At 45.6% G+C, this 14,536-nt stretch overlaps 1 long non-coding RNA gene across 1 annotated transcript in view; it reads right to left on the minus strand.

The window, feature by feature from the left end:
* Positions 1-8,469: 8,469 nt before the first annotated feature.
* LOC142488755 (uncharacterized) overlaps positions 8,470-14,536 on the minus strand; it is a 45,500-nt gene continuing 39,433 nt past the window's right edge. The window contains exon 4 of the long non-coding RNA XR_012799636.1: positions 8,470-8,561. This is a non-coding gene — a long non-coding RNA (uncharacterized LOC142488755). The remainder of the gene's footprint in view (positions 8,562-14,536) is intronic.

The following is a 14,536-nucleotide window of genomic DNA, read 5'->3' on the forward strand; positions in this document are numbered from 1 at the left end:
GTAAAGTGGCTGCTCATCATAGTATGAGTGTATCTCAGGTTGGAATATTGCCCAGCCTGACAGCTAGTTCCCTTAATGTTTGTGGGGAATGTTGTACAGGGTAAAGAAAGTCACAAGTAAGGTTTCTGCACTCGCGCTGTCCTCTTAGAATGAATGTAATCTGTTTGCAGCTGTACGTGTTAGGGGCCTCTCCTCAAATACTCCTATAATGGAGAACTCTCTAGAGAGTTCTCCAAATGACAAAGAAAAACAATGCACATACAAGCGGAACAGGGTAAAGATTGGTCCAGCCGCACAACTGGTTCTGATGGCATTGGAGGGGGTTGGAGGTATGCCAGATTGGTTTCCTTGAAAAGGTTTGTTTTCAGAGAGTTTTGAAATATTTGAAAGCTGGGGGAGAGTCTGATGGTGTGGTAGGGAATTCCAGAGTGAGGGAACAGCACAGGAGAAGTCTTGCACGCGGGAGAGAGAGGAGGTAATAATGTTGGAGGAGAGGCAGCTGTCATGGGCAGAACATGGGGAATGTATAGGTATTTGGGAATGAGGGCTGTGATGTAAGGTGGGCAGCGTTATTCAGACCTTTGTGAGTCATTACCAGTGTTTTAAACTTAATTCTAGAGGCTATAGGAAGGCATAGTGGAGTAGCAGTGGAGTAACAGAAGTGGAGAGTTATGTGAGGAAGATAAGTCTGGCAGTAGCAATTTGGGTGGATTGGAGTTGGGATAGGCGGACAAGGGGAATATCAACTAAGAGAAGGTTGCAGTAGTCAAGGTGGGATATGAGAAGTGGATTAGGATTTAGATTGCATCATGAGTGAGAAAAAGGCATTTCTTGGCAATTTTTTGAAGGCTGTAGATGACAGAACTTCTCACAGAGTCAAAGATGACCCCTAGACAACGGGCTTGAGGTGTTGAGGAGATTGTGATGTTATTGACAGTGAGGGAGTGTGTGGGTGTAGCGGTAGGAGTGGAAGGGCTTTACTCTTGACATACTTTAGCAGTGAATATTTGCCATCACTAGCAATGTTTAATTCATTGTTACAAGCTTTCCAGCAAGCCACGTTATTACACTCTTTGACATGGCAGACCTTTAGCAAAATGTGATGACTTAAATGACCTTTTCAATATCTTTGCTGGTCTAGAAGTATCCTCAAGATTTTCATTATTGTGTCTAACATTATTATCATCAGAATCATCCTCTATAACAATATTTATTGTTGATTATGCAACCTTATATTTGAAACATAATAAATGTTTTTGTGTACAGCTACATAGAGTAAGTAGCACTTTATACAAAAGTTTTTGTATCCGGGAATCATTAAATCATGAGAAATACTATATGAAAATTATACATGAACTAGCTTTTGTACCCGGCTTCGCCCAGGGAGTTGCCGGCACATCTCCCCGCGCTGCTGCCGCATCTCCAGTTGCTGCCGGCACATCTCCCCCCCCCCGCTTACGGCACATCTCCCAGCCCCTGCCACCCCCCCTGCTTCTGGCACATGTCCCCATGCTGCTGCCGCATCTCCCCTTGCTGCCGGCACATCTCCCCCCCCATCTCCCCCTCCCCCCTGCTGCCAGAACATCTCCACGCACCCCCTCCCCCCCACTGGTATATCTCCCCCCGCTGCCGGCACATCTCCCCGCACTGCTGCTTGCTGGCACATCTCCCTGCCCCCCTACCCGCTGGTACATCTCCCCCGCTAGCTGGCACATCTCCCCCGCTAGCTGGCATATCTCCCCCTCCCCCCCACTGGAACATTTCCCCCACACATCTCACATCACACACACACACACACAGACACACACAAACACACACAGCCCCGATCCAGCCAAGGACATGCCCCCTCCCTTAGTAGCCACGCCCCCCGTTCCGGCTCTAACATTTTTGCAGGACACCCGATGGAAACTTAGAATGTCCATAATTTGAGAGGTGAGTCATATTGGAAGCTCAAAATAGTTGCATTGACCTACAAATCCGCAGCTGAATGTCCAGTAAACATTTCGTTGTGCTACAATGTAGTGCATAACGAGGTACTAGCCACTGCTTTGAAAATTGCCGTCCAGTCGTCGTCCTCTAATGTTTCATTGAGGTCAGCCTCCCATTGCCTCATGAAACTGGGTCTGATTGTATCGTCCTTGTCAGTAACCGACCACATTTCTGTATAAAGTGGAGATCAGTCCCCGCGTGTCAGTGCCCCGCACGCAGAGCCATTCGAAATTCGTTAAAGGTGGTCTCACTGTGTGTTTGTTATAAAATGCCCGGACCTGGAGGTACCTAAGAAATTCTGTGTTGGGAATGCCCGTTTCCGACTTTAATTGGTCAAATGATTTAATCGTGTTGCTGCCCTCCAGGTCTTTCAATCTATTTACCCCTAGTTGTCGCCAGAGCCTGAAACTTTCACCCTTTAGCCCAGGAGCAAAATCGGGGGCTGCTATACAGAGGTGCCATGAATGTGTGTTTAGAAGTCAATGAGCCACTAAATTTTGATCCCTCCCAGACCGATAGCGAGTTGAGCACTGATGCCAAAGGCTCTTTTATAGCTTTCACCCTTGTCTTCGGGTACCAGATTAGATCCCTGAGCTCCAGTTGGGCTCACAACTCTTTCTCCAGTGCCACCCACCTTCGTAGCTCTGGGTCTCCGTGCCATTGTTAATTTGGCACAACTGCGCCGCTTTACAATAGGACATTAAGCATGGCACTGCTAGTCCTCCCGCTTCTTTGGGTTTTTGCATAATAGTTGCTTTTATCCATGGTTTTATGTCTTTCCATATAAATTTTGTTATAGCATTTTGTAAATCTTTGATCTCGGATCTCACCACGGGTATTGGGAGAGTTTGAAACAGGTAGAGTATCCGGGGGAGAACGTTCATCTTCACACTGTAAATTCGGCCTAGCCATGAAATGCCATATGCCGACCAGTCTCGTAATTCCCTCTTTAATATCTTTAGTAGACTGGGGTAGTTGGCTTGATAGAGGGAGGCTGTTGTTTTTGTAAGGTGCACCCCCAGGTATTTTAGGGACTTGGGCTGCCATTTAAACTCGAAGTTGAGTTCTATTAGTTTTTGCATCTTGTCAGGGATGTTCAAGCATATTGCCTCTGTTAATCTTAAAACCTGAGATCTGCTTGAATCGCCCCAAGGGCGCAAAGAGATTGGGGAGGGAGGTGAGTGGCTTAGTAATCGTCAAAATAATGTCATCTGCATAAAGAGCTACCTTATGCTCCTGTGTATGTATTTGGACCCCCGTGATGTCTCTATTCTTGCGTATGTGTGCTGCTAGTGGTTCGATGCATAGCGCAAAGAGCAGGGGGGATAACGGGCACCCCTGCCTCGTCCCACTTTTGATTGGAAACAGCTCTGATGGGCAGCCCTGGTGAAGCACCTTCACTGCTGGCGCTGTATATAATGCTTTTATTGCCCTGAGGATATTTCAACAAATCCGAATGCCCCAAGCGTGGTCTACATGTATGGCCAGTCTATCCTGTCAAAGGCTTTCTCCGCATCTAGGCTTAACACCAGGCTCCGGACCTTGCTGGCGTTTACAAAGTCAACTATGTCTATTACTCTTCTAGTATTATCGGCCGCTTGTCTATCTCTAATAAAGCCAACCTGGTCCGGATGGATCAGCCCTGGCAGGATAACACTTAATCTATTGGCCAGTAATTTAGAATAGATTTTAACATCCGAATTGATCAATGATATCGGCCTATAACTTTGGCAATTTGTGGGATCTTTGTCTTTTTTATGGATCAAGGAGATGGACGCCTGGAGCATCTGATCTGAGAAGGGCTCTCCCGCTAGGACCCCGTTAAATAACCGAAGCATATGTGGGGCTAGTGTTCCTATAATTTTTTTATAATAGAGGTTGGAGAACCCGTCTGGGCCTGGGGCCTTGGAAGACTTTACATTTTTGACTACCGCTGTCAATTCCTCCCGAGTGAAATCACTTTGTATCGCCTCCCGCTCCAATCTGCCCACCTGTGGTAAGGCGACTTTCGATAGGAACTCGTGTAAAATGCCCGACGTTTTTACATTATGAGTCACCTTCTCCCCGTTATACAACTGTGCATAATATTGTCGAAACTCCTCAACGATAACTTTAGGGTTAGAGAAAATCCTTATATATTATAATTCGGTTGCCTATTGCGGAGTCGGGTAACTAGCATCGTGTCCGGCTTATTTGCCTTCTCATAAAATTTTCTATGTGTCTGACTCAGTTCCTTCTCGGCCCTGGAGGTGAGGAGGAGTCCAAGCTCAGTCCTTACGTCCTTCAACACCTTTAGGATTTCTCCTCTGCCTGATCGGCTATGTAGTGCAGAGAGCTCGTGTAACCTCTTGTATAATTGTGCTGATTTGGCATCTCTCTGTTTTTTCTTTTTCGCTGCTATGCTTATCAGCACCCCCCTCATCGTGGCTTTGTGAGCCTCCCATAACAGCGTGTGGGATTCCACAGTGCCCAGATTAATCTGAAGGAATTGCTGAATTTCCGCCTTAACTTCTTTCTCTACTTCTGGTATCTTAATCAGTGATTCGTTAAGTTTCCAATTTGCTCCTGGACTAATAGGTCTAAATTGTGTGCATCTTAGCTCTACTGATGCATGATCCGACCACGTAATGTCGTGTATTTTGGAGTCGGAGATCTGTGGGACCATTCTACTAGACACGAAAAGTGGTCGATCCTGCTATAACTGTCATGTGGGTTTGAGTAAAAAGTATATCTCCGCTCTCCTGGGTGTTGTTCCCTCCATATGTCGATCAGACTCCCTCGCCTAAGGCCTTCCAACAGTGGCCTGTTCCCCGCTTGCCTGGGATTTTGCTGCCTTGGCGCTCTATCCATTCTGGGGTCTAACACCTTGTTAAAGTCCCCTGCTAGGATTATATTCCCCTCTGCCCATCTGTGTAACGTCTGGAAAAAGCCGTCAAAGAACTCCGGCTCATTCTCACACGGTGCATAGATGCAGGCTAGTGTTACTCTACACTGCTGTAGAAGACCGACTAAGATGAGGTATAGTCCCTTATTGTCTCTTTTTATTTTTTCTAACTGGAACGGGAGTTTGTTGTTAAATGCAATTGCTACTCCTTTCTTTTTCTCTTTGGCAGAGGCCAGGAAGAACTGCCTATATCCCCTGTCTAGGAATCTGGGACTACTTTGTGCACTAAAATGTTTTTCCTGTAGGAAAATCACATCCGCCCTCCTTCGTTTGAATTCGGAGAACCCCACTTTACCCCATTTTTTTGGGCTATTGAACCCCTTAACATTCTGGGAGATCAGTGTTACTGCCATAAACGTATGAGATGTGGATTGCTGTGTATGGCTTGGGTCAGGATCTAACCCGCAGGAGATCGCATTCGTTGGAGGTGACTTCCTTGGTGGTGAATCACTCTCGCTCTTGCTCCTTCTTGATGAGGGTGGGATACATTGAAGGGAGGGACATGTAAAGACACATAAATAACCATAGTGATCCCTAGGGACCCCAGGTTCGGTGCCCGGCTGTGGCTCCGCCTCTCTGGACCCGCCTCCCTCCCAGTCCAGTTCCATGGCCTCTCCTGCAGACCATGTATTCCCGAGACTTTTGCAGGGGTGTGGGGGGAACCCACACCCCTGTCGCCGAAACGCATGCCTGCGGGTAGGGTTAGTGGTGTTCTCCTATCCAGCCGACGGCATCTAATGTCCATTTCCGTAACTGCCACCCCAGAACCCGGTGGCATTAAACTAAGAATATAACTTTAATGTGCCTGTCTTGTGTCTCCTTTGGGGGATCACTACATCCTGGATTGCCTACTGAGGGTTTCCTCCTTTTCTGGTTCCTGTCTGGAGCCCTACCATATGGCCTCCCTTCTGAGCTGCCATTCTGTTGACCCTCTTGGGGTCTTGCTGGCCCGATTCCCTCTCTCTAGATTCCCTGAGGGGCCCCCAGCCCCCACCCCCCCTTTGGGTTGCTCTAGGCTTTCTCCCTTCAGTTTCTCGCTATGCTCCTCCCATGCTGCGTCGCTTCCCCCCCCCCCGAATGCTCTCTTGCTATGCATTCTCCACTGTTATTTTTTTTGGGGGGGGGCTGCCGCCCGGTGCCCGGTGCTACCGTCTAGGCCACTTTTCCCTTCTCTGGCGGTGGAATTCGTGCACCCCCGCCAGAGGGGAGTCAAGGCACTTCCTGGTCTGCGTCTCTGGTTCGACGTCACATCCGCCCCCAGATATCCGCCATTCCACGTGATCTCGGCTGCGTGCGCTGCGGAGTCGCGTCACTCGGAGGCAGGCTGTGGGCGTGGAAGGATGCTTCTGTGGGCGGGCTCGTGCTGCTCCTCACTCCATCCCGCCAAACCTGCAGCCTCCATGGAGATTTTCCCGCCAGCCGTCCTTCTTCTACAGGTGTGTCCCGAAACGCCATTTTGTTTTCGAATGTAGGTTTTCAGCTTTCCTTGATCTTCGTGCTGTGAAGGGGCTGTTTCGTCGCCGGATCTCCTGCTCTGCGTCTTTTGTGGCCCAGCCAGGACTATAGATCAGTCAATTCAGATCAGGCAGTAACATCAACTTATAACAGAACTTCTGAAACTGTGAGTGTCCGTGGCGTGTAGCCTTCGTCTTTTAGGGGTTACTGGGCATCTGGGTCCGCTCTTTCTTTGCGCTGTTCTGCCGATGTGGGCACTGTTTCCCATTCCACGGGACGTGGTGGCCGTGCCTCCGGACTCCCCGGTTCTGCTACTGCAGCTGCTATGCCCAGTTTTTTTAGAAAGTTTTTTTCCTCCGTGAGGTGTTTGAACACGTGTGAGCGGCCATTCCAAATGACCACCAGGGCGAACGGGAAAGCCCATCTGTAGCGGACTTCCCTGTCTCTCAGCACTTTCGTGACCGGTTGAAGGGCCCTTCTTCGTGCTAGAGTGATAGGGGAGAGTTCCTGGTATACTGCCATAGAGATTCCTTCAAAGGTCACCGTGGGAGTGGACCGCGTGATTCTGCAAATCTCATCTTTGGTTCTATAATGGTGCAGCCGGAGGATCACGTCTCGGGGCGGGATGTTAGGTGTGGGGCGCGACCGCAGGGCACGATGGCAGCGGTCCATCGATAATTCAGCCTCCGTCTTGCCTGGCATGATGGAGGTCATCCACCTGCTGAGCAGCTCCTCTGGGTCAAGGATCTCCTCTGCTATGCCCCTGATCAGCAGGTTGTTGCGCCGGTCTCAGTTCTCGCTGTCTTCCTGTCTGTCCTCCAGTTCCAGCACTCTGGCTTCCAGATCTCCCATCCTTTTATTTGTTTCTCCATGGCATCGTGCGCTTTCCTCCATTCTTTCCTCCAATTCATTTTTGCGTGATCCAATTTGCTGTACTGTATGTCCTTGCAGAGGCTCTCCACCTCTCCCCTGAAAAACGCCTTTAAATCAATGAGGAGCTGGGCTATTTCCTTTTTTATTACCCCCGTTTGCTCTGCCGATGTACCCTCCACCTCTGGGGTTGAATCAGATTCTGAGGCCGCCAGTATCTCCTCTGGCCTTGCCTTACTCCCCCCGGTGAAGTAGGAGCGCACGTCCGTTTCTAACACAAACCAATGGCAATCGCCAAAAAGACCCAGGTAGACCCAGGTACATGCTGGATACATGCCTTAAACTTGACTTAAACTAGACCCAGCATTTCTGCATTGATTAATGGCCCATCAGATTAACAGTGGGGGTCCCTGGCAGTCCCATTCAAACTGAATGGGACTGTCAGGGACACCTGCTGTGTTAATCCTATGGGTCATTAGTCAATGCAGAAATGCCTTAAACTTGCCTTAAACTAGCCAGGTTACACCCAGCACATACCCAGAATGTAACCGGGCTAGTTTAAGGCAAGCTTTAGAATAGTCGTGGTCTCGTCTGTACAGTACAAACAAACAAACGGAATAACAAACGTAGAAATATAGTATAGATATTTAGCTATTTTAGTCAGGTTCAGCTGAATACTTATATTAACGTGTGTGTGTGTGTGTGTGTGTGTGTGTGTGTGTGTGTGTGTGTGTGTGTGTGTGTGTGTGTGTGTGTGTGTGTGTGTGTGTGTGTGTGTGTGTGTGTGTGTGTGTGTGTGTGTGTGTGTGTGTGTGTGTGAATCTGCACTGTTGAACTGCTGAGATGATACAGTTCTTCTGGAAAACACAAAAACAAGTACAATGTTATTGTGTATTCAGTGAAAATGATGCAAAGATTAATTACCTGTGAATATAATTAGCAAGGTGTTAAAGGCACATACACAGTTAATAAATATGTTAACCCTATTTTATCCAGGATCAATGGAATATGGTTAATTTATGTGTTACCTGTCTGTATGTGACTTTAACACAGTATGTGCTTAAACTCACTGCATGCTAGGAGATAATGATGGTAAGTAGGGTTGCAGACCTGTCTGGGACATGAATGTGCTCACAATTTATATTTTCATTGCTGTATACTCAACATGTATAATGTGCCAATTTGTGTGAGTCAGTGGCACATACCTTAAAAATACTGTATGTCTTGTCTTGTCACTTGAAGTTGTCTTTTCTCCTGTGTGGTCTCTGGAGAAAGCTTTACATCTTCTGCTTCATTGAAATATCTATGAACAAAATGAAGGCAGCGTTGAAAGGCACATACAGTACACAGGTAGGAAAAAGTTAAGCCCCACCCCTCCCAAAGACACAGTTGGAAGTACTGTAGGTTAACTTATTTATTAGCAGCCTCTATGTGCCTGTATGTGCTTGTAGATGTGTATAATGTGTACAAACAGCTTTTTTACCGGCAAACTTCACCTTAATGCAGGGGTGCACAAACTGGGGGGCGCACCCCCCAGGGGGCGGGAGATTTTGCTGGGGGGGGGGCGCGGGCAGTTGCAGAGGCCCCACGCTCTTCCCCACAGTATTTAAATTAAATGCCGGGGGATTGCGTGAGGCCTCTGCAACACTTTACTTACCCAGATTCAGTCGCTTTGTGACGCGTCGCCATGGCAACGCAGCATCAAATGACGCCGCAGGGTCATGTGACGTGACGTCACACGCATCAAATGACGCCGCAGGGTCATGTAACGTGACGTCACATGCATCAAATGACCCTGCAGCGTCATTTAATGCAACTCTAAAGTAGGGAGGGGGGGGCGCAGCCAACACAGCAGGGAAGACGGGGGGGAGGGGAGGGGGGCGCAGCACAAAAAGTTTGCACCCCCCTGCCTTAATGCATATACAGTATAGTTCTTTGTACGTGGCTTAATCTTTGGACTCCTCTTGCTGCGTGACCAGAACCGCACCCTGCCCCTTAGCCACCTCCAAATAATATACTTTTGAAGAGAGTCACCAAACAACAAGGTTTTATGCCACAAAAGCAATGTCCGCTGTCTTTATTCACATAGTTCAAAACAGAAAAAGTGCACATAACATTTTTGATGAAATGTGCCCATTATTTTACATAAAGTGCCAAGATTTATATATAAAACAAATACTACTACAGATATAGCAAAGCTTATTGTTTCAGGCAAAACATATATTATTATTTTTCCACTTAATGTTTGTTGAAGTTTGCAAAATTATGGAGCCGGGTACAGAAATAAAATAAAAAAGGTGAAGGGGGGTTATGGGATTGCAGAACTACCAATTGTGATATAGATCTAAAACATTCAGACTTATACATCAAGAATAAAATGAAATGTTTGAGACAATATTTGTCAAGTGTTCGCGTAATTAGCAAATTTAGACCATGTCTGTCAGAAACTGGAAAATGTATACATTATACTGTATAATTTAAGATGATGTTAATTTTTTCCATGTTAATTAAATATCATATCTTATCCTTCACCTGAGACAGAGTCGTGGAAGAGGTCTATTCGTATGCTATTTTACACCTAGTTGCTTTATAAATGTTGGTTATCAACTTGTTCTCAAATGTACTATATGTCTTCAATTGATTAATTCAAGAGGGCAGACCATGGCTCTAAGGTCAAAGACAGTATAACAATCTCATTAAACATGGAGTGAGTGTCCTTCCGCAACAGGGTTATTTTAGGGCAGGTCCACCACGTATGGTACAAAGATCTGACCTGTTCACATCCACTGGTGCAAAGGAGGAGTGAATCTTGCATATGTAACTGAGAGTCTTACAGGGGCCAAATATCATCTGAAAAGTAACTGAGTTTTCTTAAGCACATTACATACAGTATTGAGCTTTTAGAGGCTGTCTCAAAATTATCCTCCCATTCCTCCACTCTAGAAGCACTACCAGTATCTGTTTCCCACTGTGAAACATACTTATATTTTTCCGGAGCATTAGTAGCAATAACTGTGCCATATAACAGAGATATAGGGCCTTATTCAGAGAACATTCATAAAAAAATTCGCCAGGGAATTTTAAATGAATGTTTTTTGGGTGTTGCTATCACGGTATTCAGAAAGACTCGAATACCTGTGATAGCAGAATGCCCACAACTGGCGAGTTGCTGCCAGCGAGAGCCTCGAGCCTCTGAAAAGGCAAAAACCAGCGATTCATTTCTGCTGCAGAGAGAGCTGCTCTGAGAGAGCCGCCTCTCCCAGCGGAAAAGTCGCCCGAAATTTATTTATTTAAATATACATTCCTTTAATAGTGTAGAGGTGCAGGGGGTCTCCGGAGCTGAACCACGTTGGTTTTATGTCCGGGGACCCCTGCTTCCCGAGATACATGCCTCTTTATGGGGTGCCGGTATCTCCTATGCAAGGAAATGTCCCGGTCCCGCCTCTAAATTCCACACGCTGATTGGCTGAAATACCTTGTGACACAGTGGCCATCTTGGATTTACTGACGTCATGTTAAAGGTAAATGAAGCACAGCCATTCTGATTGGCTGGCATCATTCCCTTTAAGTGACGTCACAGCAAAAAAAAATTAAGTCTGCACATCGTTTTAACAGCCAATCAGGTAGCTGTTAACCATTGTGAGGGTAAATGTGACGTCACAAGCCATATTTAAGGCCGTGACGCCTCATTTGAGCCCAAGAAGCCGACGAGACAGCATCGGCTGGGATTTAACATGGGGTTTTATGGATTGACAGATGAAGAAAGAAGATAAAGAACAACAAGAAATGGTTACAGATGAAGATAGAAGACGGTGAGTAAAGAAAGAAAAAAGAAGTTTGGGGTACCTGAGCAGGATCCTGATGGCGGTTGGCATCGGATGCTGTTGGAGGCCTTCAAGGTACGTGAGCTTCCTGTTACCCCGGGAGTCGGAGGGCCACTGCTTCTAATGGCAAGTAATATATTCTATGTTTGTAAATGTCTCTTTTTACAGGTCTATTTTTTGGTGTGTTTTTTGTTTTTTTGGGGGAGGCACATTGACTGATACTATATTAATCTGTACCTCTTTTTACATTATTATGCCAATATTTGGGGGGCATTTCTCACTTGTTATTGATGTGGATGTGATTGTTTGTTTATGGTTAATGTATTAAAAGGTTTGCGATTGGTGTTCGCTTGTACTTAATGTTATATTATGTTAGCTAATGTGTTTTATGGATACTTCTGAGATAGTTTTAATGTATTTATTTGTCTTTTAATGGTTACATTAATTAATGTAGGATTAATTCATTGTTTACATTGGTTAGTGTTACTATTCATTTTGAGTTGCTTTACGGATTAATTGGTTTGATTGGGTAATGGTTTAATTAATTCATTGTTGATGTTGTAATTGCTTCTATTGATTGGATTAGCTGGCTACTGATTTTATTTAGTGAAGTGTGCTTTTTGGGAGTATAGTTAGGTTTTATTACTGTGTGTCTTGTGTATTACTGTATTTTTATTAGGGTGCTCATTGAGTGCTATAGAGGCTTATCATTCCCATATTATTATTATATGGGTATGATGTACCACTATACTACTCAATGGGTATAGGGTGGGTATAGTCAGTCTGGGGTGGGTGCTTAGGCATCACGGGTGAGTGAAGGGGGTATTAGCCCTAAGGATGGGTGTTTAGACCTTGCGGGGGGGGGTAGCGGTTGGGTTAACCCCTTTATTACCTAAGCGGTATTAACGGCTAAGGTAATGAAGGGGTTAACTCCCCCCGCAACCCCCCCGCAATGCCTAAACAGCCACTAAGGGCCAAATTCCCCCTTCACTCACCCCCGCTAGCCACAGTATTGCATTGTACTGTATGTTTATTACAGTAAGCCTGGCACGGGTGTTTAACCCCTTCATTGCTTTAGCGGTTAGCCGCTAAGGCAATGAAGTTGCTGTACATTCATGTTTCCTGCCTCGGATGCATGCCGGGGGGTCCGGAGCTGCTATTAATGGCTATCAGCTCCGGAGACCCCCGGCATCAATCCGAGGCAGGAAAGGGGCCTGATTTCTTCTAAGTCCAGACCCATCGCAGCTCATCGAGGCATTTCCCCACCAATTGTCCAACAATTTTGTGGGGAATTGGATTTGGGGAGAACATCGTTTTTTAGGCCTGCGATTGGCTGCGATGGGCCGCGACACCCGACTCGCGGGTCTCTGAATAGCGGGAGTTTATCAACCCTCTGAAAAGGGTCGAAAAGGGCCTTATCGCTGCTCAGTCAGCGAATTTCGGACGGAGATAAAATGTTGCGTCGATACAGGCCGTTATCGAGCACTTATCGAGGCTATCTGAATACCAGTAGCCATTTTGGTCGATAAGTGCTCGATAAGGGCCTTATCGAGGCTTTCTGAATAAGGCCCATAATGCCTTTTTGATTGGTGCAGGATAAGCACATTCATTAACAAAAGGTCTGAGTGGAAAGTGGCAGAAATGTGGCAGAGATACCTCTCAACTGTAGGTATCTCAAGAGCTCACTTCCAGGCAGCCCAAATTACTCACACCAAGATTCAAATGTTTTAATCTCAGATCCAGTAACTAAATCTTTAATCTGAAGACCCCCTTTAGTAGTCCAGAGACATATTTCAACCAGTTTTAAAATTCATATTTCCAAACAGAGCTATCACATGGGAATTACTATGTGTAATGTAGTGAGATACCTTCCCGTATATAGATGGAGTGTGCAACAATGGGTGAACTTTTTGAGCAGAGATTTCTCTGTTTCCTATGGCACCATAGGACATATTTAGTTTCATAAGTAATACAATTGCAGACTCTATGTCCACCTATCTTTTATGTTGTTGTTTGCAAACTCACAAACACGGGTTTGTAGATAATGAGTAGTTTACTGCCTGTACAGCATTGAGTATGATCATACACATTCAAAAGTCAATGATACTGTCTGCCAAGGGAGGTCCCAAGCAGGCTTTTTATAAATTTTTAGATTCCTTTGTTTAAAATAGGCTACTAGTCAGAATATAATAAATACTTCCTTATTCTAAGCCAATCATTTTACAGATCATTAAAACCTGGTTAAAACTGGATTAAAACAGCTCGCTCTATGGAATCAGGAACTTCTTGATACCAGGAATGTGGACGTTATTTCAGGCACAGTCGTAAATCTACTGTGAGCGAATCTCACACACACACACACACACACACACACACACACACACACACACACACACACACACACACACACACACACACACACACACACACACACACACACACACACACACACTCGTACACACACACATTCATACACACACACATTCTTACACACACACATTCTTACACACACACATTCTTACACACACACACACATACACACACACACATACACACACACACATACACACATACACATACACATTCTTACACACAAAATCGAAATTAAATTAATTTTTCAAGCATCTACAACCAGTGGGAGAAGCGCTACATGCGTAGAAGTGAGAGGAGGAATATTTAAAAAAAAAAAATCTTGTTGGTGCCAACACCGGATGAACGGCTGTGGCAGGAGACATGAGACGCAGGCATCACACGCAAGACGCGGAAGCTGCAGATGCACCCTCACACCACGGAGAAGACTACGGTCCAATAACACACCGGCCAAGCAGTGGAGGGGGAAGTGAGACAGCAAGTGAGTCGCAGTACCCCTCAAGATCCCAGCAGCAATTACATATTAAAGCTAGGAGCGGTAAAGTGAAGAGGTAAAGCGCCCATATCTGCACTATCAGCGGAGACAGGGAATAATGTGTTAAGACCTGTGTAGGCTCTAGGTGAAAAGCTACTCACCAGTCTTGCCAAACACACACCTCAATACATCTTCATTCTGTGAGGGTTGTCAACAGGGTGCACGAAGTCTCTTCAGGAGATCTGTGGCTTATTTGACATCTCTTTCCTCTTGCCCAGCCAGCAAATATCACAGACACCAGAAGCACACAGTGTTGCCATTCCCCATATCACTTATACTAACCAAACCAACAGAAAACTCAAAGTGTTTCCACCAACACTGTGATATACACTAAAGAACTCATTTTTGGATTTTCTAACATGTAGTTCTAAGTGAATGTACCTGTTATACTAAGGTGGACATTAGAAGATCTTTTAGACTGTTACCCATGTATATGCAAATACAACATATGTATGCACAATCATTTTGCAAATAATAAGTGTTTGTTTTAACAGGCCCCTATTAGGGCAATTTTTGATTAAGATTTTAAGTTTTATGAGTTTAAATGCT

Source organism: Ascaphus truei, chromosome 2 (genome assembly GCF_040206685.1).
Source record: "Ascaphus truei isolate aAscTru1 chromosome 2, aAscTru1.hap1, whole genome shotgun sequence".
Lineage (NCBI taxonomy): Eukaryota > Metazoa > Chordata > Amphibia > Anura > Ascaphidae > Ascaphus > Ascaphus truei.